The sequence below is a fragment of the Alligator mississippiensis genome, chromosome 4 (assembly GCF_030867095.1).
Source record: "Alligator mississippiensis isolate rAllMis1 chromosome 4, rAllMis1, whole genome shotgun sequence".
Lineage (NCBI taxonomy): Eukaryota > Metazoa > Chordata > Crocodylia > Alligatoridae > Alligator > Alligator mississippiensis.
This window is the reverse complement of record NC_081827.1, coordinates 175,402,254-175,424,922: the sequence shown is the minus strand read 5'-3', so window position 1 is coordinate 175,424,922 and position 22,669 is coordinate 175,402,254. Positions and strand designations below refer to the sequence as shown.

Below are 22,669 nucleotides of genomic sequence, written 5' to 3'. Positions count from 1 at the left end.
GATGAGATAACAAAAGAAAGTCAAGAGAACTTTTGATGGGTGTGAATGAATTTGAGTCAGTAGGGCCTGATGAACTTCATCCCAGGGTACTGAAGGGATTACCAAAAGAAATCTCAGAGCCCCTGGCAATAACATTTACAAAGTCCTGAAAGACAGGTAAGGTACCAAAGGACTGGAAAAGGTCAATGTACTGCTCTTTTTTGAAAAAGGTAAAAAGGAAGACCCAGGGAACTATAGACCGGTTAGCCTCACCTCAATACCTGGGACATTACTAGAGCATATCATAAGAAAATCCGTTTGCAAACACCTGGAGAAGGAAAGGCTGGTCATGACCAGCCAGCATGAATTTACTCTGAACAAATAATGCTAAACAAACTCGATCTCCTTCTTTGACAAGATAACTAGTGATGTGGATGAAGGGTAGGCAGTGGATATAGTGTATCTGAATTTCAGCAAGGCCTTTGACAAAGTCACACATGACCTTCTCATAAACAAATTGGAGAAATTTGGGCTAGACAAAACTACTACAAGGTGAATAGACAACTGGCTCAATAGCTGCAAGCAAAGGATAATTATAAATGGATCCACATCAGAATGGCAGGAAGTTTCAGGTGGAGTCCCACAGGGCTCTGTCTTAGGCCCAGTGCTGTTCACCTTCTTTATTAACAATTTGGATGCTTAAATAGAAAGCTCTTGAGTAATTTTGTAGATGACACAAAAATAGGAAGGACTGAAAATACACTGGAGCACAATTCAGAAGGATTTTGACAGATTGGAAAATTGGGCTGCAGCAAAGTCTGAAGTGCTGACAAATGCAAGATGCTACATCTCAGGAAGAATAATCAAAAACACAAATACAAATGAATGACACCTGGATGGATGGCAGCACTACAGAGATGGATCCAGCAGTCTTAGTGGATCACAGACTCCATATGAATTTGCAGTGTGATGTAGCTGCAAAAATGGTAAATGAGATTTTGGGCTGCATGGATAGGAGCTTTAGATGCATGACACTGGAGGTGATAGAGCCCCTTTACTCTGAACTGGCTAGACCTCAACTAGAGTACTGTGTGCAGTTTTGAAACGTTTTAAAAAGAATATGAAGAAATTAGAGACTGTCCAGAGATGGACAACAAAAATTATAAAGGGCTTAGAAGGCAAGTCATATGAGGAGAGGTTGAAGGAACTAAGCTTATTCAGCTTGGGGAAGCAGCGGTTAAGAGGAGACACGATAGCAGTCTTCAAATAGCTGAAGGGCTACCACAAAGAAGAGAGAGAATACCTTTTCTTTTTGGCTGCAGAGTATAGGACACACAGACCAATGCCTTGAAATTGCAGGAAAGTAGGTATGGAATGGATATCAGGAAAAAAAGTTTCACTGTTAGAATAGGAGGCAGTGGAAGAGCCTGCCTAGGCAAGTTATGGAGTCTCCATCACTGGATGTGTTCAAGAACAGTTTGGATAAGCATTGGTTAGGGATGATCTAGGCATAGCTATACCTATGCTAAGCCATGGGTACTTCTCAGGTTTCTGGGCTTTGCTGGTTGCCACATGAGGCTGAGAAGGATTTTTTTCCCCTGCTGTTGCTACATGCCAAGATTTTTTTTCACCTTCTTCAGAAGCATTGCACATACATACAGAGTCCATAATGGGTCAGACCAGTAGTCCATCTAGCCCACTATCCACTGTCTCTGACAGTGGCAGAAGTGGGTGCTGACTGCAGCCATGGCTGGGGATTTTGACTCGGGTGGGCGGGGGTGATAATGTTTCTGCTGGGACTGAAATCTGAAGGGTCCTGGCTAGAGGGTCTTGTCTCTCCTCCCAGTCAGACCTCAAAGGAATTTTCCCCGTCACAACCCAAGGGTGTGATTTTTGTTTTGTGTGCTTCGGCACTGCTAAATTGTTCCCACCAAATTGCAGCTTCTTTGCACGGTGGAGTTTTCTGCTGCAGAAGAGAACCCCGGTGCAATGGAGAATTTCCCACCAATTTGTAGCTTTCTTTGCAGGTTGCATTTCTCTGCTGCAGAGAAGTGCTAGTTGCAAAGAGTTCCCGCCATTCGTATTATAATTTGAGCCCCATTATTGGCTGGTTTTAAAATATGCACACGTGGCGGCTAGTGATTGGCTTGCTAGCTGTATAAAAAGCTTGAGTGGTTTCCGCCCAAGTTGGAGGACTCCACAAACATCAGGAGAAGGAGGAGACTTCACCCTGTGTGAAGATTTCTAAGCACTGCGGATCCTTACGGACCCAACGCATTTCAAGCAGGCAACAGAGGTCTGATCAGCCTCTACCCTCTCCCCGTCACCGAGCGCAATCCTGATGTATCCTTCTTCCCTGCGCGCAAAAAGGATCCACGGAGCCTAGCAAACTTCGTGTGAGTGAATTGTGAGTGAATCCAGAGCTCTTGTTTTGTTTCGAGTACTTTCTTCGGTTGGCGCGACGGGCTCGTGGTTTAGAGCCTCCAACCGGATGGGCTAGAAGAGTGTTCACGGGAAGGAACTCTAGTCCGCCTCTCTTCTTTTCTATCTGCAACTGTAACTCAAGCAAGTTTTCCTGCCTACACCGCGACCATGTTGGGTGTAAGTAAATAATCTTTAAATCAACCATTATGCCTCTGTAACTAATTCTAGCCCGTGCGTGCCTTGCCGCCACATGCTCTCCTCTGGCCCCGCGTGCCCGGGCTGCTGGCCACAGCCCGCGTGTGCAAAGATGGGCCCGGCTTGCCCCCGGCCCGCACACCCCCATGGTCAGATTGGTATGGACTGTGAGGAGTTTTGCCTTCTTCTGTAGTGGAGAGGGGTGAGGTGCAGCTGGCCCTCTTCGTTAGATCTCTTGGGTATATTCTGACAACCCTTGCAGCAATGGGACACTGACCACTGTTGTCTCCCTGCTTTCCCTGTGACAGGTTAGGTTGGGTGACAGGGTTAATTGTGTGGTCTTAGTTATAGGTTAGACAAGGATTTGTATTGGATGGTTTGGATAGGGATGATCCTGCCTCATGCAGGGGGTTGGATTAGATGACCTCCAGAAGTCCTTCCCAAACCTATTTTTTTAATGGTTCTATGAAAATCTACCTTATCTACAACCTGTTACAAATTCCATTTTCCAGTGAGAAAAGGGAAACATTATATCACTATTGGAGCCATTTAATTGAATACAAGGTTTGTTTTGCATAAACATCCTTTTATATTAATACCAACTAGCAAATTATACAAGTCTGTTGGTTGGTCTTCATGGAGATCACAACTTCAGTGAAGTGCCAAGCATGCCTCTAATGTTAAACAGAGCTGGTCAAAATATTTTGGAATTCAAAACTTAAGTGGAAATTTTTGTCTACATCTCAACATTTTACAAAAGTCCAATTCTCTGCTGCTTTTTTTTTTTTACTAGTTCTGGTGCTGTATGAATAATAAAAGTGAAATCAATAATAATAAAGTAAGTATCCTGTATCACAGCAGGTGACAGATCAAATCTACAGTGAAACTCTTTTCAGGTTTTATATAATTCAGCACAATGCTCAAGTTGCTAATGGTCTGCCAGTTCTTGGGGGTTTACAGTCATAAATGAGGTGATATGTGGTAATTCCCATTAAGCTGGCTCTCCTGGAGTCATGTGGGTACCTGAGGATCTTGGTGATCATAAAAAAGGGTAAAATTATAGCCATCCTGTTTCCAGGAGACATTATGAAAGCATGATTTGCAAGGGCTCAGAAAAGGAGGGGAGGAGCAACAAATAAACAAGGAGATCCTCAAATCTGTTTTTATTTTTTTTAATTGGTTTTTGAACACTTAGGTTTGGTCAGATTGCTAATAATGGACCCTCCCGGATGACCAATGGAGCTGGTGGTATTGTCCATCAGGAACTGAAAGTCTGTTTTGGGTGGCCAGTGGTTTTACGGTTCAGCTGTACCCCCACAATCAGAACTGCCAGCTCTTCCAAGAAGCTCTAGTAGAGACAGTCAAAAAGCCCAAGGGCAAATCAACTCAACCTTTGCAGGTTAGTTTAAACTGTGTAGATTGAACCAAATAAGCAAGTGAGCAGACATTCACTTTTGGTTCTGGAAATGCAGCCACATGCCTGCAGCAGCCCAGGCCAGAAGCCGGGCGGTTGCTAGAGCACGTCTCCCTGCTTGGCTGGAGCAGAGAGCTTGAAAGTGGAGTTCAATAAGCAGCTCAGTCTGGTACTATAGCCATCCAGGTTTACCAGAAACGGGTTTTGGCCATTTTGAAAGCAGTTTGCACGCACTGAACTTCTGTTGGGTTCCAGATCTGAACCGGTTTCAGATGCCTTACGCCAGTTTATGCACAGCTTCTGCCCCTTGCCGGCTTGCAGTGGGGGCCTGGCAGGGGAGGTCAGAACCGGTGATGGCCCCACCTAGCAGGGGGAGGGCACTGCTCTGCTCTGCCTAGATGAAAACTGGAGAGAAACCAGCTGTGGAGTTGCCCCAAGCACTCCCTCGGTAGCGGGCTGGCTCTTTCCAGAGAGCCAGAGGGTCCTTTTTTTAATGGCCTCACGACTCCTTTGCGGGCTGGGCGCCGTGCACTCCCCGCGCGCTTCCCCGCGCAATCAAGCGAGATGTGCGGCGCAGGGCTCGCTCCGGCCGCCGCCGCCGCCGCAGGCGGGAACCTTGCTGTCGCAGGGCCTGTTTCCCCGGCTCGGCGGGGAAGGATTTGAGCGGGACGCGGCCGGGCCGGGCCGGGCGGGCCGAGGTGGCGGCGCGGGGCAAGGATGCGCAGCGCCCGGGAGCGGCGGGGCCAGGCCAGGCCGGGACGGGCAGGCGGGCGAGGCGGCGGCTGCGGCCAGGTAACGCCCCCTTCCTCCCCCCCGGGCGGGGCGGCGCTTTCCAGCTGTGCGCGCACCTGGGGGGGGCGGCAGCCCGCGCGCGCCGGGCCCTGGGGGCTGTGGGCGGGGGAAGGCGGCGGCGGCGCTGCGGGGAGGTGCCCGGGCCGCACACCCCGCCTGCCTCGGCCCGGCCCGGCCCGGCCCGGCCCGGCCCGAGGTAGGGAGCGTCGTGTGTGTGTGCAAGTGCGTGTGTACAGGTGTGCGCACGTGCGCGTGTGTGCACTTGTGTACAGGTGGGCACGCATGGCGGTATGCAAGTGCACGAGTACAGGTGGGCATGCATGTGTGTGCACTTGTGTACAGGCGGGCGTGCATGGGTGTGTGTGCACTTGTGTACGGGGTGCACATGTGTGCATGCAAGTGTGCATGTGTACAGGTGCGTGTGCGTGTGTACAGGCGTGTGTGCACGTGTGTACAGGTGGGCACACATGGGTGTGTGCATGTGCACAGGTGTGCGTACAGGTGTGCGTGCAAGGGTGTGTGTGTACAGGTGGGTGCATGTGTGTGTACCTGTTTGTGCAAGTGTGTGTGCATGCTTGTGTGTGCGTGCAAGTGCATGCCCGTGTGTGTGCACCCATTGTGTACACAGACGTGTATACATGTGCACCCCAGCGTACACATGTGCACATATGTGTATACACGCATGTGTATATGTGTGTGTACCCCTGAATGCATATGCAAGTGTGCATACATGTGTATGATGCAGGTGCATGCGCATGCACGTGTTAATGTGTTCAGCAGTATGTGCGCATATCCATGTGTGTCTGCATGGGTGCATGTGTGTGTGCAGGCATATGAGTACATGTGGGCATGCATGTGCATGTTCAGCTGTGTGTGTGTACATGAGTGTACACATGTTGCGTGTTTGTGCATGTTCAGTTGTGTACGCACTGCTGTACAACAGCACCGCAACCCTCTGTTGGGGATCAGCACATCCCAGTGTCATGTTTTTCTTTTTGATAATAGAGTTTTTTTCTTTGTTGTCCTTTTTTTTTAATGTCCCAGCACCCAAGGCCTATTAAACAGAATCACTAACTGTAGGTTGAAAGAATCCCCGTAGGGTTATACCCAGGTATAAATCTCATAGGTATACTATATGCTACAGTCACTAGCCTTAGGAAAGTAAAATAAAGACAAAATATTAGGTTGGCAAAGAGAATGAGTTGTATCTGATGTATTTACTGATCCTCAGAGAAAAGAGCTTTTAAGGTTGTGCTTTTGCACTGATTTAGCTACGTGTTAAACGTTCCTGCAGTCTGAGCAGTCCCACTGAACTGAGTGCAACTGCTTGTGGTGCACAAGAGATGAGGATATGTAAATTGTTGCAGGAGCAAGACCACGTCATTGCAAACAACAGTAGCTTCAGTTATGTAGCATTGGCCTTTCCTGACATTCTTCCTAAATCAGGATTGTGTATTTATTAGAGCCCAGATTAAGAAATCTAGGAACCAAAAATGTAGGGGAAGATGCTACATAATGTAGCTGAAAGATCTAATTATTCCACAGAAGCCACCTACCTCTGTGGCCCTTATCACTGCAAGATCTGACAAACTTTGGCAGCCTAAGAAATAATATTGGATGTTGCATATACATTCATCAGCTGTTACTGGATTTTTGCTGAGCCCTTGCAAAGATCACTTGAGATAAAGGTGTAATTTACTGCAGTAAACTATGAAGACTGATCTGTGAGGAGGGAACAGTGCAGTAATGTGGTGTTGTAACTAGTCCCCAGGACTTGGCAGGTTTTCACAAGGTTGACATAACCTCAGAAGGGGAAGGGTGGCTATGCAATTTTGTTGACATTTAATATCATTTGGATGTTTTGGCAATAAGAAGTGTTTCACTGCAATAGCCCAGATGAATTGAGAAATCAGATTTTTTAAAGAGATTTTTCTTATTAAGTAGCATTTTTTGTAATAATAGGTTTACATGAGCTTTGAGACCTCCGTTATCTTCTAAGACAGTGGGGGCCAACATATTTGGGAGATGTGCCACAAATAAGCCCTGCACCCCCCATAAATTCCACTTCAGTCCCCTTCCCCTGCCCAATCTGTTGCTTTGCTCTTGGGTTCCTTACTTGTGCTCCCTGTCCAATCTTCTGCTCTCTACCTTACCTGGCACTGGACTGCCTGAACCCTCCTTAATCTGTCACATGCCACACCCAGAAGCTGCTCATGCCACTTGGCCAGCTCTGGTCTATAGGGTGGTCTTCGAGTACCATCTGTAGTGAAGAGAATTGTCTGGAGCCTAGATAATAAAGTAATATAAAGAATTTTGTTTTTTGTTTCTTTTGGATAACACTTCATCTAGAAAAGTAGTGCCTTGGGCCTGCCTGCAATCTCTGGGACTGCCTGAAAGATGTTGAATGCCATACCTCTCAGTGCTCTGTTCACATGCGTCACTGTTGAAATGCACCTTTTGGATGGAAGTTGCATCAGGAGGACACTTGTATGCAGTGCAACAGCAGCAGAATACCCCAAGTAGAAATTCTAGTATTCTCCGTCCGGCAGAATTCTTGACCCGGCTCTTAGTGATATCTCAATTTCTGCTTGGGAAGCAGCACTCATGTGAACTCTTTTTACTATCCAAGAAACCGAGTTGGGGTGTGTGAAGGCCAGCTAAAAGATTTTCAACTTGGTTTCCATTTGGGGAAACGTCTCATGCTATTTTCAAGGCTGTTTCTTACCCCTGACACAGTGCTAAAGCAGGGAGAACAACGATCAGTAAAACCTTTTCATAGATTGTTTAGTTCTACAAATATTTTGTTAGTATTTAGCTGCCATAGAGGATTCTCCAGCTTCCTCCACTTCCTGGACAGAGATAGTCTGGTTCAGGGTGGATTTGATTTAAATCATGATTTAAATCACTGGTCAGAAAATGGATTTAATCATTTTCTCCAGAAAGTACGTTCTTCAATATCCTTTATTCATTTAACTTCTTGAAACTTTGCACTTTTAGAGAGAGGTAAGGGCTTGATTCTGTACACAAACTTGCAGAGAATCAAGAGGGCTGATAGGTAGATAATCAGCTCTGCTCTCTCTCATCTCCATTTACTGCTGTTAATAAGGATATTATCTCTGGAGACACAAATCCAGTTTGAGAACTGAAACTAAGCATCACAGAGATGCTTAATGGGATCTGCTAGGACTGAGCCCTGAGTTCCATTGGGTACAGTGTTTTTCTTTAATCTTTACTAATGTATAGAGGAGCCTCTGGGAACCCCATAATATTGAGCCCCTAATATTAGTCCTTGGGCTGTTGTGACCTAATTATAACACTGCGAAAAAGGTTACATGAATATATTGTCTCATATAGTATGTAATTAGAAATTATAATCCCTATTCCATGATAATATCTTTGTGCTTTTAACATATCTTAAATTAAAACTATCTTTATATAAGTTGGGTTTTTTTAAGCATCATAACAAAAAAAAAAAATATTAAATCCAAAAAACATTTAAAATTTTAAAAGTGTGGGGGGAGGGGAGCATTATTTAAAAAAAAAAAAAATCGTTGATTTTTATCCACACTGGGCTGGTTAAGCAAAGGACCAGTCACAGCAAGCATCAGCCAGGGTTTGTTTTTTGTTTTTTTAAATACTTGGTTCAGTCATTTATACCCATCTCCTTCTGCAGGCTCAAGGATCCTTTTATTAATGAAACCCACAGCAGTGTCTGACTGACATAGCGTTATGGGACATACTTTTCTTTGTGCTGATCTCAAAAGGTCACAGCCTGTTCTGTTCTTCTGCCTCCAGTTTGCCTGCCTGGCAAGATATACAGGGTTTTTAACAGTCAAGGTCAATGTGACAAAATGTGCGTCAAATGTATGCACATGCACACACCCAAGGCAAATAAAGTCATCATCACCAGGCTCCATTCACAATTGCCTCCAAATTCATGGGTTTGGAGAACAGAATGGCTCCAAGGACCCATCTGAGCTACACAAGGCAGAAACCAAAGCCAACATCCCTGTTTTAACAGGATTATGCCAGGTTGTATGCAGGTCCTAAGACTTATGGGTGGTCATGTACAGTGAACATTCATTAAGGCCCTAATTCAGAAAGGTGCTTAAACATCTTGCTGAAGTTATTGGGACTGCTCATATATTACAGGTCAGGAATGTGTTTAAGGACCTTGTTGAATTAGCACCTAACTCAGGGGTGGGCAAAATGCAGCCTGTGAGCAGGATGCGGCCTGCCAGGCCATTCTATCGGGCCCGCAGGGCCCCTAAAAAGTGTAGAAAATGAATATTTAGCTGCCCCTGGCTGCCTGTCATGCGGCCCCCTATGGTTTGCCAAAACTCTGTAAGCAGCCCTCTGCCCGAAATAATTGCCCGCCCCTGACCTAACCGCTGAATGCTAAAACTCTAGCATAGCCCTTCCTGGCTTCACTGAGACTACTCCCATGTTTAAGTACCTGGATGCACTGGGAGCACAGACTGCCTCATGGGACATATCCCCACAAGTAGGAACATATGTTACCCCAGGGACAAGGAGCAGCGGCACACCCTTGCACATCACTTTACCCTGGGTGGGGTGGGGTGGGGTAGGGAAGGCTGGGGCCAGCAACTGTACTGGCCCCAGTAGCCTTACCTGGGGGCCTCTGGGAGCTGCAGCAATACTGCAGCAGGAAGCCTGGCCAGCAGCTGGAGTGGCCAGGCTCTGGTTTCGGGCAGTGTGCACTACCACCATATGCACCGCCCCACTTTTTTAAGGCATGGGTTTTTTTGACCCCAGGACAGGATGGATTTGATTTAAATCAAATCAGATTAAATCATGATTTAAGTCACTGGGCAGGAAGCCTCTATTTAATCATTGTTTTCTATAAAAAGTGCATTTTAGTTGTTTGATATCCTTTATTCATTTGACTACTTGAAACTTGAAACTTTGAACTTGTGGAGAAAGGTAAGGATTTGTCTGTGTGTACACAAACTTGTAGAGAGACAAGAGGGCTGATGGGTAGGTAATCAGGTCTGTTATCTGTTATCTCCATATACTGCTGTTAACAAGGATGTTATCTCTGGAGACAACAAACTCTCCCTATGCCTGAAAAAGGGTATTTGTGCCCCAAAACTTGCAAAAAAACAATTTTTCCAACTATCTAGTTAATCTAATACAAGATACAACATCTACCCAAAGAACCTTGTCTGCCCATGATCTCTGGAGAGACAAATCCACAGTTTGAGAACTGAACCTAAGCATCACAGAGATGCTTAATGTGATCTTCTAGACTGATCGCTGAATCCCATTGGGTAGGGTGGTTTTCTTTAATCTTTACTAATCTATAGAGGAGCCTCTGGGAACCCGTTAAGATTGGGCCTCTAATATAGTCCATAGCCTGTTTTGACCTATTTATAAAACTTCTAAAAAAGTTGCATGAATATATTGTCTCAATATATCATTAGAAGCTATAATCCCTATTCAGTTATGATATCTTTGAGCTTTAACATATCTTAAATCAAAACTAACTTTATGTTATTTTAAAACATCTTAAAATATAATTAAACCAAAAATTATGATTTAAATAAAAAATCTGTTGTTTTTTTTTTTTATTTCTTAAAAGAATCGATGTCATTTTATCCACTCTGCCCCAGGGTCTCCCAGGGTCAGCCCCCCCCCCCACCCTGCACTGCAAAGTAGCAGCATGGGGAACGCCTGTGCATGGTGTGTGGCACTGTAGGTGGGTCTGTGGTGCTGCATATCACACATCTGCACTCGTCTGAGCACGCCCTCGATGTGTGTGGCTGTGGTGTTTGCATGCATATGGCAAAATGAACCATACAGCATCTCTTCTGTAACACTGCCTTTTCTTCTGTCTTTGTTCAGGCCCACTTCTCCATTCCTCAGTCCCAGCCCAGCCAGAGTAGTTTCCAACAGTTAATTACTGTAAAGGAGGAAATGATGCAAGCCCTCATTTCTCTTGGCATTCTTTGGCCAAGAGTTAAGTGTGTGTCAGATCGCTGCAGGGCAGAGTCAGCATGATATGGATCTCTAGAAAGCCATACACAAGTCAGTCTTGAGAAAGATTTTTTTTTCCCAATCCTTGATCTCTCCACATCATATTTCCTCCTTCCCCTTCCTAGTCACTTCTTTTGGTATCTTGGGCTCACTGCGGTGTAGCTGTATGCTGTTCATATTTTATTTTACACTAGAAGTGGCTGTATATGAATTAGCATCTTTGAAGGCCTGATTAACATAGTGTAAGAACTTCTATAGGTCTATCTAGCCCACTATCCTCTCTTTCAATGGTAAAGAGGCAATGTTAAGTGGAAAAGTGTTTAAGGACATATCCAGAATTATCCATCCCCTGCCCTTCTTCCATTACACCTTCCAGCATAAAGAGGACTAGGAAATCCTAACTTTGAAGTTGCACCCCACTCGTGTTTCGTACCCACTGATAGGCCTGTCCTCTGTGAATTTGTCATATCTCCTTTTGAACTTCCACAGCATCTTATGGCAATGAGTTCCACAAGTTAATTACACACTGCATGAAAAAACCTTCCTTTAGTTTGTTTTAAACCTGCTTTCTTATAATTCCATTGTATGTCTTTTAATTCTAGTATTTGGAGAGATAGTAAATAGCAAATCTGTGTTCACTTTCTCCATGCCATTCATTATTTCTATAGTCTTCTATCATATCCCCTTTCAGTCAACTTTTCTCTAAACCTGAAAAGTCCTAACCTATTTAGTTTCGCCTTGTACAAAAGGTTCTCCATACCCCAATCATGCTTGTTCTTTCTCTATGACTTTTCTGCCTTCTGCTATACAATATATCCTTTTGGAGGTGGAGGGACCAGAACTGCAGGCAGTATTCAAGGTGTGGCATACAGGGCATACAGTTGATTTATATGGTGGCATAAATGTCATTTTCTGCTGTTTCAATTCCCTTATTAATCATTCCTAAACTTCTATTTGCCTTTTTTGACTGCTGCTGAATATTGGGTTGAAGTTTTCAGGGAGCTATTCTAAAATCTCTTTCCTTGATATAAAACCCATCACCACATGTGCATGATTAAGAACTTGTTATTTTGGAAAGTACTTTAAAAATGAATTATTTAGCAATACTGACTACTGCAAAGACTGACTGTGATTGAGGTCAGGGATACAGGACTTATATTTATTTTCTGGGCAAATATATATAAAAAAGCAGTACTGGATGCCTTGTAAGTGATTCTTATCCTTTTGGAAGCAGATTCCTTATCATAAAAGAGAAGGAAATAGTTTGTGGACCTGCCTCCTTTTTAGACAAAGAAAAGGAGAGTTATGGTGCCCCTCAATAAAAAAAAAAGAAAGAAAAATCTACTTAAATCATGAATCTCATATTTTATTTCAGTTCTTAATGGGATGGTATCAAGGTTGGTGCTTAAATAATTGGCTTTGAGAGAGGCATTCATTATAGTTTATACACACAAGTACTTTCAGGAATGTATTTGTCTCTGAAGAACAGTTCATATTGAAGGAAGACCAAGTTGTAGTTAGATCTACAAGTACATGCTTGTACAAGAAGTACAAGTTATGTGCTTAAACCAGTTTAAGCATGTGACAGATAATTCTTTTATTACATGCCAACAGCACCTATCTCAATTACACCTTGATCTCAGATTGGGGTCTTCTCATGAGAGGCTCTCAACCTAGGAAGGACAGGACCCCCCATTGCTAGATGGGTGAAGGATTCCAGGTACCTGAGGGAGAGTCCTGGGGTCATCCTGATATACAGGGGAGTCTGGTAAGAAATATGTTTAAAACTGTTGCTGTGTTGGTGCTACTGCAGTACAGATAAAATATCAGCCACTACTTTGTTTTGCCAGGAAGATCCATGCTGCAGCCTAGACTGCAAAACAGACTTTTCATTTCTCTGCCTTCTTTCTTCCCTAGAGCTCAGATCTCTTTGCAAACATTAATCAATCCTTATAATCCCTGTGAGATATGTAAATAGTAGTAGCTTGAGGCACAGATTTATTTATTGTGCAAGTGTGGACAACTCGCAACCAAGAAGTGGCACGGCATATTAAAACCCAGGAGTCCTTACTTCCAGCTTCATACTGTAACAACTCAAACCTTTCCCAAACTGAAGCTGTGAAAGCAGTTTCTTAAATATACTTACAGCTATTCAGTCTTGGACCTACCAACTTTGAATGACCCTTAAGTACTGTTGCATAGAAGACTGCAGTTATTAGAGACATCGACCTACATGCGTCTCATTTAGATTCCAAGTGGTATTTTGATCTGTGACCCACACATGCAGCCAAAATCTTAGCAGCCAAAGGCATAGGGTGTGCTGAGAAGTCTGCATTGACTGTTCAAGGTGCATCAAAGGAAACACAGGTTATGGGTCAAAGTACCTTAGGGCCTCATTCATAAAAAAGGCATTTTAGTCCCCAAACCAAAGCATTCACAGGGCAGAGTTTTTGGGTAGTATGGGCAAAGAAGTGAGGCTGCCTTTTGAATGAGATGTGAAACTAAGACCTTTTCAGTAAAGATTCCATGGCAGTTTGTTTAGTACAGTAGTTACTCTGCTATTCTTGGTTTTGTAACCCATGGGCTGAGTCAAGGCAGTCTAGTCCTTATAAACACCATAAAATAGGGCCCTTCTAGCCCTCTTGCCACACTCCTGCATTGTGGCCCCATCTATACCAAGTGTAATCCCAGGAGGAGACTTCCCCCAACCAGCAGGGGAGGGAACAAGCAACAGGATGGGATCATACAGTCAACATCTCATTGAGCTGCATGGGATGGTTCATTCCGCCCGCTGCTGGTTCAGGCTTTGTGCAGAAGAGGAAGTTCCAGTGATAACATGACCCAAGAACCTAGAGCATAGAGATGCTACAAGTCTGGGACTAAATTTGACTCTGCCTGTCCCAGTTCCAACTTCTGGATTCAGCCATCTCTCGTTGCAGTTGCAGTTAAAATTAGTCTTTATTTTCTTTTCTAAAAGTTGTTCTTGCTCGTGTAGAAAGTTTGCAAGGCATTCACTTCAGAAAGTTCTCTCAGTACTGGGCAAACAATCCAAGTATCCAAGTTTAGGGAAATGGCAGGGGTTCATTCTGATGGAAAGGAACTGTGTGAGTAAGAGCAGTGTCTCACTTTTCTAGATCCCTGGCACACAAGGGATCCATTTGTAATCCAAGAATTTGTCCTTAGCCATTATTGTGCTGTTACATCCTTGTGCATCCTCCTAGAAGTTTGTCCCTAAGTTTTATTCCTTAAGGGGTGGGGGCAAATTATTGTCCCAGTTAACAAATATAGCTACTCACAATTTTATGCTTGGACAGTCCAAAAGCACATCAACTATATCTGCTTCAAAAAAATCAAGCCAGATACAACAGTTCTTTCTTTGCCTCCCCCCAGTCCCTCTTTTAATTCTAGGAAAACACTGCAGTTTCTTGAATACCTTTTAGCTGTTGATAAATGCTGACTTTTTCATGGTAGCCTGCATCTGTGTATTCCCACATAAGATATCCATGGCCATGTGATGAGCACCATTTGTTAAAGGATTCTGTACTTTATCATTATTTAAATATTCATATTATCCCAGTAACTGGAGGTACTTTTTGCTAAACATAGCAAGACACAAATCCCCCTGGAGCGGTGACAGTCTAGTTATGCCTGCAACATGCTGCTCCATCTCTCACAATGCTCATCTTCCAGGAGTGTGTATAATGATCACCGAGGTATCCCCAGTGACATCCAGGTGCTTCCCCTGAGCAGTGAGTAACTTTAGAACCCAGAAATGGGCGTAGGAGATTCAAACCATCCTTCTAGAGCATGTCACTACTGAGCATCTATGGACCCTGAGTTCCCTCTGCTTGGTCATTGAGCTCTTAAGTCCCCTTCTAGTCTTCTCTAATCTTCAGTAAGTATTGTGCCACGTACATATTTTATTTGGAACAACCTGACAATCTTAGTCCTGGCTTCATACATCCAGGTAGTATGGCGGTTGTTAGCTCATGCCAATAAAATCTTTCTTTGTGCTAAATCTTTCCCCCTTCATTCTCTCACTTATTCCGTGTTGCAGGGGTTTAGGTTGTAGCCGTGTTGGTCTAAGGATATAGGCAGACAAGGTTCCTTGGGTGAATTTGATATCTTTTATTAGACCAACCCAAATGGTTGGAGAATAGTTATTAAGCAAGCTTTCGGGTTCAAAAACCCTTCGTCAGGCTAAGGACGCTGCAGCAGTTGGTGTGTGCTCTTCCTGGATGGAATGAAAAGTAAAGAAGCCAGGGGCTGGGCTGGGCTGGGGAGTCAGTTGCCAGGCAGATTGTAATGTATCAAAAATCCAATGTCTGTGCTTAGTCCCTGATCTCTAGTATCCAGCAGGTTGATGAAATGGAGCTCATAGGCTGGTCTCTGGGATGTGTTGTGTAAATTTCCCTTGAGGATCAGGACTGAGAGATTGGAGAGAGAGTGGCCCTCCTGTGAGAAATGTGCCCCCACTGGTAATTGGGTGTTTCTGTCTTTGATGGATTTCCGGTGTGCGTTCATTCTGGTGCGCAGTCGTTGTCTGGTCTCTCCTACATATCTTCCACCAGGGCATTTGGTGCATTGGATGAGGTATACTACATTCCTGGAGGTGCAGCTGTAAGATCCTGGGATGCTGATGGCTCTGTTGTGGGGTGTAGTAATAGTGGAGGTGGTGGAGATGTGGGGGCAGGTTTTGCATTTCTTGTCATGGCACGGTCTGGATCCTTTTGGTGTGTCCTGGGGTTGAGGAAGTTTGCTTCTGGTGATGAGGTTGGCGAGGTTCGGTGCTTGTCTGAAGGCTAGGATGGGTGGCTCTGGGAAGATCTTTTTAAGAATAGGGTCTTTTTCTAACATGGGTTGCAATTTTTTGAGGATTTTCCGTACAGGTTCAAGGGATGGGTGATAGGTCATAACCAGCGGTGTGCGATTTGTGGGTGTTTTTCTTCTGTACTGCAGCAGTTCTTCACGTGGTATCCAGGTGGCTCTTTCAAACGTGCGATCTACCTCTCTGGAGGAGTGTCCTTGCTGGGTGAAAGCCTTTTTAAGATTGGTGAGGTGGCAATCCCGGGTTTTCTCTTCAGTACAGATGCGGTGGTATCTGAGGGCTTGGCTGTATATCACAGCTTTTTTGGTGTGTTTCGGGTGATTGCTGGTTCTGTGCAGATATGTATGTTGGTCTGTGGGTTTCTTGTATACTGTGGTCTGTGTTTTACCCTTCTGGATACTGATCCTTGTGTCTAAAAAGGGGATGTTGGTGTTGGAGTATTCTAAAGAAAGTCGGATGGAGGGATGGTGACTGTTGAATTTCTGGTGGAACTCAATTAGAGATTCCAGGTTCTCACTCCAAATGATGAAGATGTCATCGATATATCATAAGTACAGCAAGGGTTTGATGGTGCAGTTCTTGAGGAAGTCTTCTTCCAGGTGGCTCATAAAAAGGTTGGCATACTGTGGGGCCATTTTAGTGCCCATAGCTGTTCCCATCGTCTGGAGGAAGTGTTGATTATTAAAAGTGAAATTGTTGTGTGTGAGGATGAAGTGTATAAGCTCAGTGATATCTTTGGGTCTGTATTCTGGGTTGTAATCTTGTTCCTGTAGATATGTAAGGCAGGCACGGATGCCATCCTGGTGTGGGATGTTGGTGTATAGGCTGGTAACGTCCATGGTGGCTAGGAGTGTGTTGCTGGGAAGGTGGTCTATGTTTTTAAGTTTCTGTAGCAAGTCTGTGGTGTCTTGGACAAAACTTGCTCTGTGGGTGACAAGCGGTTTTAGGATGGATTCAACAAAACCTGATATTTCCTCAGTTAGGGTCCCATGGTTGGATATGATAAGTCTGCCAGGGTTCCCTTGTTTGTGGATTTTAGGGAGCATGTAAAAAGTCCCTGGGTTAGGTAGCGGGGGGATCAAGGTCTGTAGTTTTTCTTGTAATCTTGGTGGAAATGATTTGATGGTATTGTTGAGTTTTTTGGTGAAAAGGGGAGTAGGATCTCCTTGTAGTTCTTTGTAGTAGGTGGTGTCAGAGAGCTGTCTGTTGGCTTCCTTTATGTAATCCTCACGGTTTAGGATGACTATGGCTCCTCCTTTATCTGCTGGTTTTATTACTATTTGGTGGTTGGACCACTACATTGACTACTTCAGGGAAAGAATGAACAATGAAATAATCAGCAACACATGCCACTACTACAACCTCTCTCTACCAGAGAAAAAGGCCATAGAATTTCTAAGATCCAACCACCAAATAGTAATAAAACCAGCAGATAAAGGAGGAGCCATAGTCATCCTAAAACTGCTTGTCACCCACAGAGCAAGACACCACAGACTTGCTACAGAAACTTAAAAACATAGACCACCTTCCCAGCAACACACTCCTAGCCACCATGGACGTTACCAGCCTATACACCAACATCCCACACCAGGATGGCATCCATGCCTGCCTTACATATCTACAGGAACAAGATTACAACCCAGAATACAGACCCAAAGATATCACTGAGCTTATACACTTCATCCTCACACACAACAATTTCACTTTTAATAATCAACACTTCCTCCAGATGATGGGAACAGCTATGGGCACTAAAATGGCCCCACAGTATGCCAACCTTTTTATGAGCCACCTGGAAGAAGACTTCCTCAAGAACTGCACCATCAAACCCTTGCTGTACTTACGATATATCGATGACATCTTCATCATTTGGAGTGAGAACCTGGAATCTCTAATTGAGTTCCACCAGAAATTCAACAGTCACCATCCCTCCATCCGACTTTCTTTAGAATACTCCAACACCAACATCCCCTTTTTAGACACAAGGATCAGTATCCAGAAGGGTAAAACACAGACCACAGTATACAAGAAACCCACAGACCAACATACATATCTGCACAGAACCAGCAACCACCCGAAACACACCAAAAAAGCTGTGATATACAGCCAAGCCCTCAGATACCACCGCATCTGTACTGAAGAGAAAACCCGGGATTGCCACCTCACCAATCTTAAAAAGGCTTTCACCCAGCAAGGACACTCCTCCAGAGAGGTAGATCGCACGTTTGAAAGAGCCACCTGGATACCACGTGAAGAACTGCTGCAGTACAGAAGAAAAACACCCACAAATCGCACACCGCTGGTTATGACCTATCACCCATCCCTTGAACCTGTACGGAAAATCCTCAAAAAATTGCAACCCATGTTAGAAAAAGACCCTATTCTTAAAAAGATCTTCCCAGAGCCACCCATCCTAGCCTTCAGACAAGCACCGAACCTCGCCAACCTCATCACCAGAAGCAAACTTCCTCAACCCCAGGACACACCAAAAGGATCCAGACCGTGCCATGACAAGAAATGCAAAACCTGCCCCCACATCTCCACCACCTCCACTATTACTACACCCCACAACAGAGCCATCAGCATCCCAGGATCTTACAGCTGCACCTCCAGGAATGTAGTATACCTCATCCAATGCACCAAATGCCCTGGTGGAAGATATGTAGGAGAGACCAGACAACGACTGCGCACCAGAATGAACGCACACCGGAAATCCATCAAAGACAGAAACACCCAATTACCAGTGGGGGCACATTTCTCACAGGAGGGCCACTCTCTCTCCAATCTCTCAGTCCTGATCCTCAAGGGAAATTTACACAACACATCCCAGAGACCAGCCTATGAGCTCCATTTCATCAACCTGCTGGATACTAGAGATCAGGGACTAAGCACAGACATTGGATTTTTGATACATTACAATCTGCCTGGCAACTGACTCCCCAGCCCAGCCCAGCCCCTGGCTTCTTTACTTTTCATTCCATCCAGGAAGAGCACACACCAACTGCTGCAGCGTCCTTAGCCTGACGAAGGGTTTTTGAACCCGAAAGCTTGCTTAATAACTATTCTCCAACCATTTGGGTTGGTCTAATAAAAGATATCAAATTCACCCAAGGAACCTTGTCTCACTTATACCTGCGCATATAATATCTCTAGACATATGGAGGGAAGCACTTGCTTGTTTTCAGCTATTCCAGGTCCAGTTTCAAGATGTTTTGCCAACAGTTTACCTTAAGTACAGTGCTCCTACTGCCAGTACCGCAGGGGCTAATAGGACTGCCAGTTAGGGTTGTTTCATGTTCCCCTTACAAGGCCCCATTTTCAGTTGCTTGATACTGACACATTTGGGCTATTTTAGCTGAAGTTTTCCATGCCAAGTGTCTGCCCCAGGCTGAATTTCTGTGAAAAATGTCTGCCACAACAGTTTAGCCATTTCTAGTAATAAAATAAATTATCCTAAAAATGATTGAAAAGGAAACTCATCATTCAGACAAAAGGAACAAATGCTACTGCTTTCCCATTGTCAAAGGCACGAGTCTATTAGATGGTGCTAGAATCTACTTTCACTTGATACAAGTTCACCGCAGAAGCCTGTGTATAACCCTTGCAGCATGCCCTTATCAGAGGCCTACTCAAGATATATTTAAAGAGAAACAGTTTTCACAGTATCCAAGTCCTAATGATAATTTATGCACACTACACTGCAAGTTCCATTCTTTAAAGGTGAGAGGCTAACTTGTGGCACAGATGCCATGAGTGGCATGGGCATGTTGCACACTGGGTAGGGGGCAGGCAGTGCAGTGGCAGATAGGACAGAAAGCAGAGCAGCAGGGGGCAAAAAGGAAGAGTGGTGGGTCAGGCAGGGGAAGGGGATTGGAGTGGAACTTGGGAAGGGTATAGGGTTTAAAGTGTGACGTGTCTGCCAAAAAAGGTTGGCCCCCATTACTTTAAAGAAAGCACCTAATCTGTATATAAAGCAGGGATTTCCCAACCGCCACTGTTAACATGTCCTTTGATAACTATTTGTCCAGGAATACAGAATGTATCATAAGGTGGCAATGTTGTAATGCCACAGTATGATGCAGGAGCATGGCATCCTCAGCTGACCATGTGACTCAACATCACTTCCTGGACATGAAGTCATTTTGAAGATGCAGTTTTGTAAGAACGCAGGCTATTGTGTGTTACTGGACATTTTACAAGACCAGGACAAGTTTGCTGCCATGTGAAATATGGCCTCCACTATTCAATGATAAACCTTCAGAGTGTAAGTGTATAATTCCTCGATTATATATGTATTCTATTTGTTTTCTTGCTATTTTATTCCTGTTTAAAATGGAGAACCAGGTCAGCCTGTTTTTTGTGGCCTCTTTTGTTCCTCTAAGCGTTGCAGTGACAGGTCAGAAGCCTCTCTGTATTTGTAGGGGTTTAGGTTGTAGCCGTGTTGGTCTCAGGATATAGGCAGACAAGGTTCCTCGGGTGAATTTGATATCTTTTATTAGACCAACCCAAATAGTTGGAGAATAGTTATTAAGCAAGCTTTCGGGTTCAAAAACCCTTTGTCAGGCTAAGGAAGCTGCTGCAGTTGGTGTGTGCTCTTCCTGGATGGAACCAGGAATCTCTGTATTTGTGGCTGTTTAGATTGCTTGAACTTTCAGCAGGGAACAGGGTTGCACTTTTTGCCAGCCCAAGTGAAATGGCATCTTATGGGATGGTCTTTAGCTTTTATTGTTTGGCATCTTATTATTTTATGGCTGTTTCTGTCTAAGCTAAGTGCACTTGTGTAAAGATCACCCCAAAAGGCAATGCTGGCGGGGTATTTGACTACATGGAAGACAATAAATGGAGGGTGACTGAAGGGTCCCCATGCAAAGGCTTCCTGCTCTCTTGTTTGTCCTGGCTGAAGAGGTTAAAATGAAATTCCCTTAATGTTATTTCTTATTCTACATTTCTCTTTCCAGGGATTAAATGTGTTGCCTCTGTTTTTACCTCAAGACATCAGCTTTAATAGTTCGTGAGAGGCAGAGTATTATTTACTAACATATGTCATCAGAAATGGCTGCATTTTAGTGGCAAATGTTAGGGTGAAATCCTGGCTTCATTGAAATCAATAGCAAAGGCCTTCTCTGACTTCAGAGGACACCAGGATTGCCAGATAGACGTCAAGATGGGCCCCAGGGTTGGTGTCCAGAGTTGGATTAGGATTAAAATAGGGTCTGGTTCAAGCCTTGGTCATATTTTAATGATTCAGTTTAGCAGCACCAAGATCTCACCAGTTGATCAGGGAAGACTTTTTGGTCCCAAATAATGGAAGTTTCCCCAGTGATAACTACTTCCAACAGACTTGTGCTACAGTTGAGCCCACAATGAAAAACTGGTTCTCTACAATTTTGTGTCTGACCCAGGCCTGTAAGAGAGAAAGGGGCAGGATGGGCATGAATTAGTCCTTGCAGATCCTAAGTGGGTTAGATGTTGGATTCTGGTTTTGTCTCATCTCAGACTGTAAGTAGAGAGGTCTTTATTTTCCACTGCTTTCAGAGTTAGTGTAGTTAGCTAACTGCAGAGCCATTGCTCTCATCCCATTCTGATTCTAAACCATGTTAATACTGATTTTGCTCAGCTCCATGGTTTTGATTCTAGCCCCACATTTACTTAAATCAGTTTGCCTAACTAAATGTGCTTTCCAAAGCGCACACATAGAGCTGAATACAAATCAAGGCACAAGGGGCTGTAAACAGACAGTGATTTGATGATCCATTACAAATAGCTAGAAAGGCAAAACCCTATATGAATGCTTGAAATGACCATGGTTATGTGCATTTTTTTTTTAAGTACATCTCTTGGAAAAGCTTTTAGAAAGACCACCGTCTGTGAATTGCAAGACAGGTCTAGCTCTCAAAGTTGATGGAAGACCCCTTCTTTTTAGAGTGTACTCCATTTAAACACAGAGCCTTGGGAAGCTCTCCATTTACCCAGGGTATGCACTTACCCAAACTCAATATAAACAGTGCTTATTAAATACACAGCACTGTGGGATTAGGGGCCCCGGAACTGACTAGCTCCCTTCATTTTCAAGGCTAATCAACAGTTTTAGAGCTGCTATTGGAGAGAAACAAAGATTTTACTAGCTTCTGTCATTTTCAAGGCTTGTAAATATCAGCCTGGAGAGCTGCTGCATCATCACAGTTTCTGACTCAGTCAGTTAAAGGGTGCCATTAATTACAAAGTAGACAGAATTTGTATGCAATGACCCAGGTACAGTTAAGCTATAAAATAGACAGTGAGGCAGAAAGATGTGAGGCATGTAAGGGGTTTATGTACTTAGATATACAGATAACCTGGTTGTGTTTCAGCATAAGCAAAAGATGATAAATTGGGATGAACATCATTATGCAGTTAATTATGCTCTTATCTTCTGGTAATTAATTATGTTTAAGTGGAACACTATAGGGAAAAAATGTAATTTGCTATAGTAAAGGGATGTAGGAGTGGAAGCCAACAAGTTGTTGGGGAATGGAAAAAGTTTACAGGTAAAGGCTTTGTTCTAAATCAGAAGTGGCCAATCTGTGGCACAAGAGCCACAAGTGGCACAGGCAGCCTTTGTGTGTGGCTTGCAGCAGATGGTGGAGGGGACAGACAGGCAGCACAGCAGCAGAAAGCAGATCAGGAGATCGGGAGGGAGCACAGGACAGGAAGTAGAAAGCAGAGGAAGAGATTGGTCAGGGGCACAGAGAAAGGAGCAGAAAGCAAAGCAGCAGACTTACCAGAGGAAAGGGACCAGAGTGGCAGTTGTGGAAGGTACGGAGCTAATTTGTAGTACACCTGCCAAAAAGGTTGGCCCCCACTATACAAAATGATTAAAACGTTTTTTGCTTTTGTTTTAATTTATAGTAATCCTGGGGCCTGATATGTTAAAAGCAAAATCTCAACCAGTTAAGCTAAATGTAGCAGTTCTTCTTGGTGGTAGCAGTTGTAGATTTATTCTTCAATGTGGACCTGCCTCTAGTGCAGGATTAAAAGAAAAAATAAAGAATATGTAACGT

The 22,669-nt window shown here is 44.1% G+C and overlaps 1 protein-coding gene across 3 annotated transcripts in view; it reads left to right on the top strand.

Annotated features, from left to right (window-relative positions):
• Positions 1-4,381: 4,381 nt before the first annotated feature.
• The window catches only part of PLEKHM3 (pleckstrin homology domain containing M3), a 143,254-nt gene continuing 124,966 nt past the window's right edge, over positions 4,382-22,669 (top strand). Inside the window, exon 1 of one of the 3 annotated variants that reach the window (XM_059727108.1) lies at positions 4,382-4,804. The gene's annotated coding sequence lies outside the window, so the exon portion shown is untranslated. Of the gene's footprint in view, positions 4,805-19,738; positions 19,894-22,669 lie in introns of those variants that run through there. The other 2 variants (XM_019492253.2, XM_019492254.2) reach the window with 2 other exon arrangements.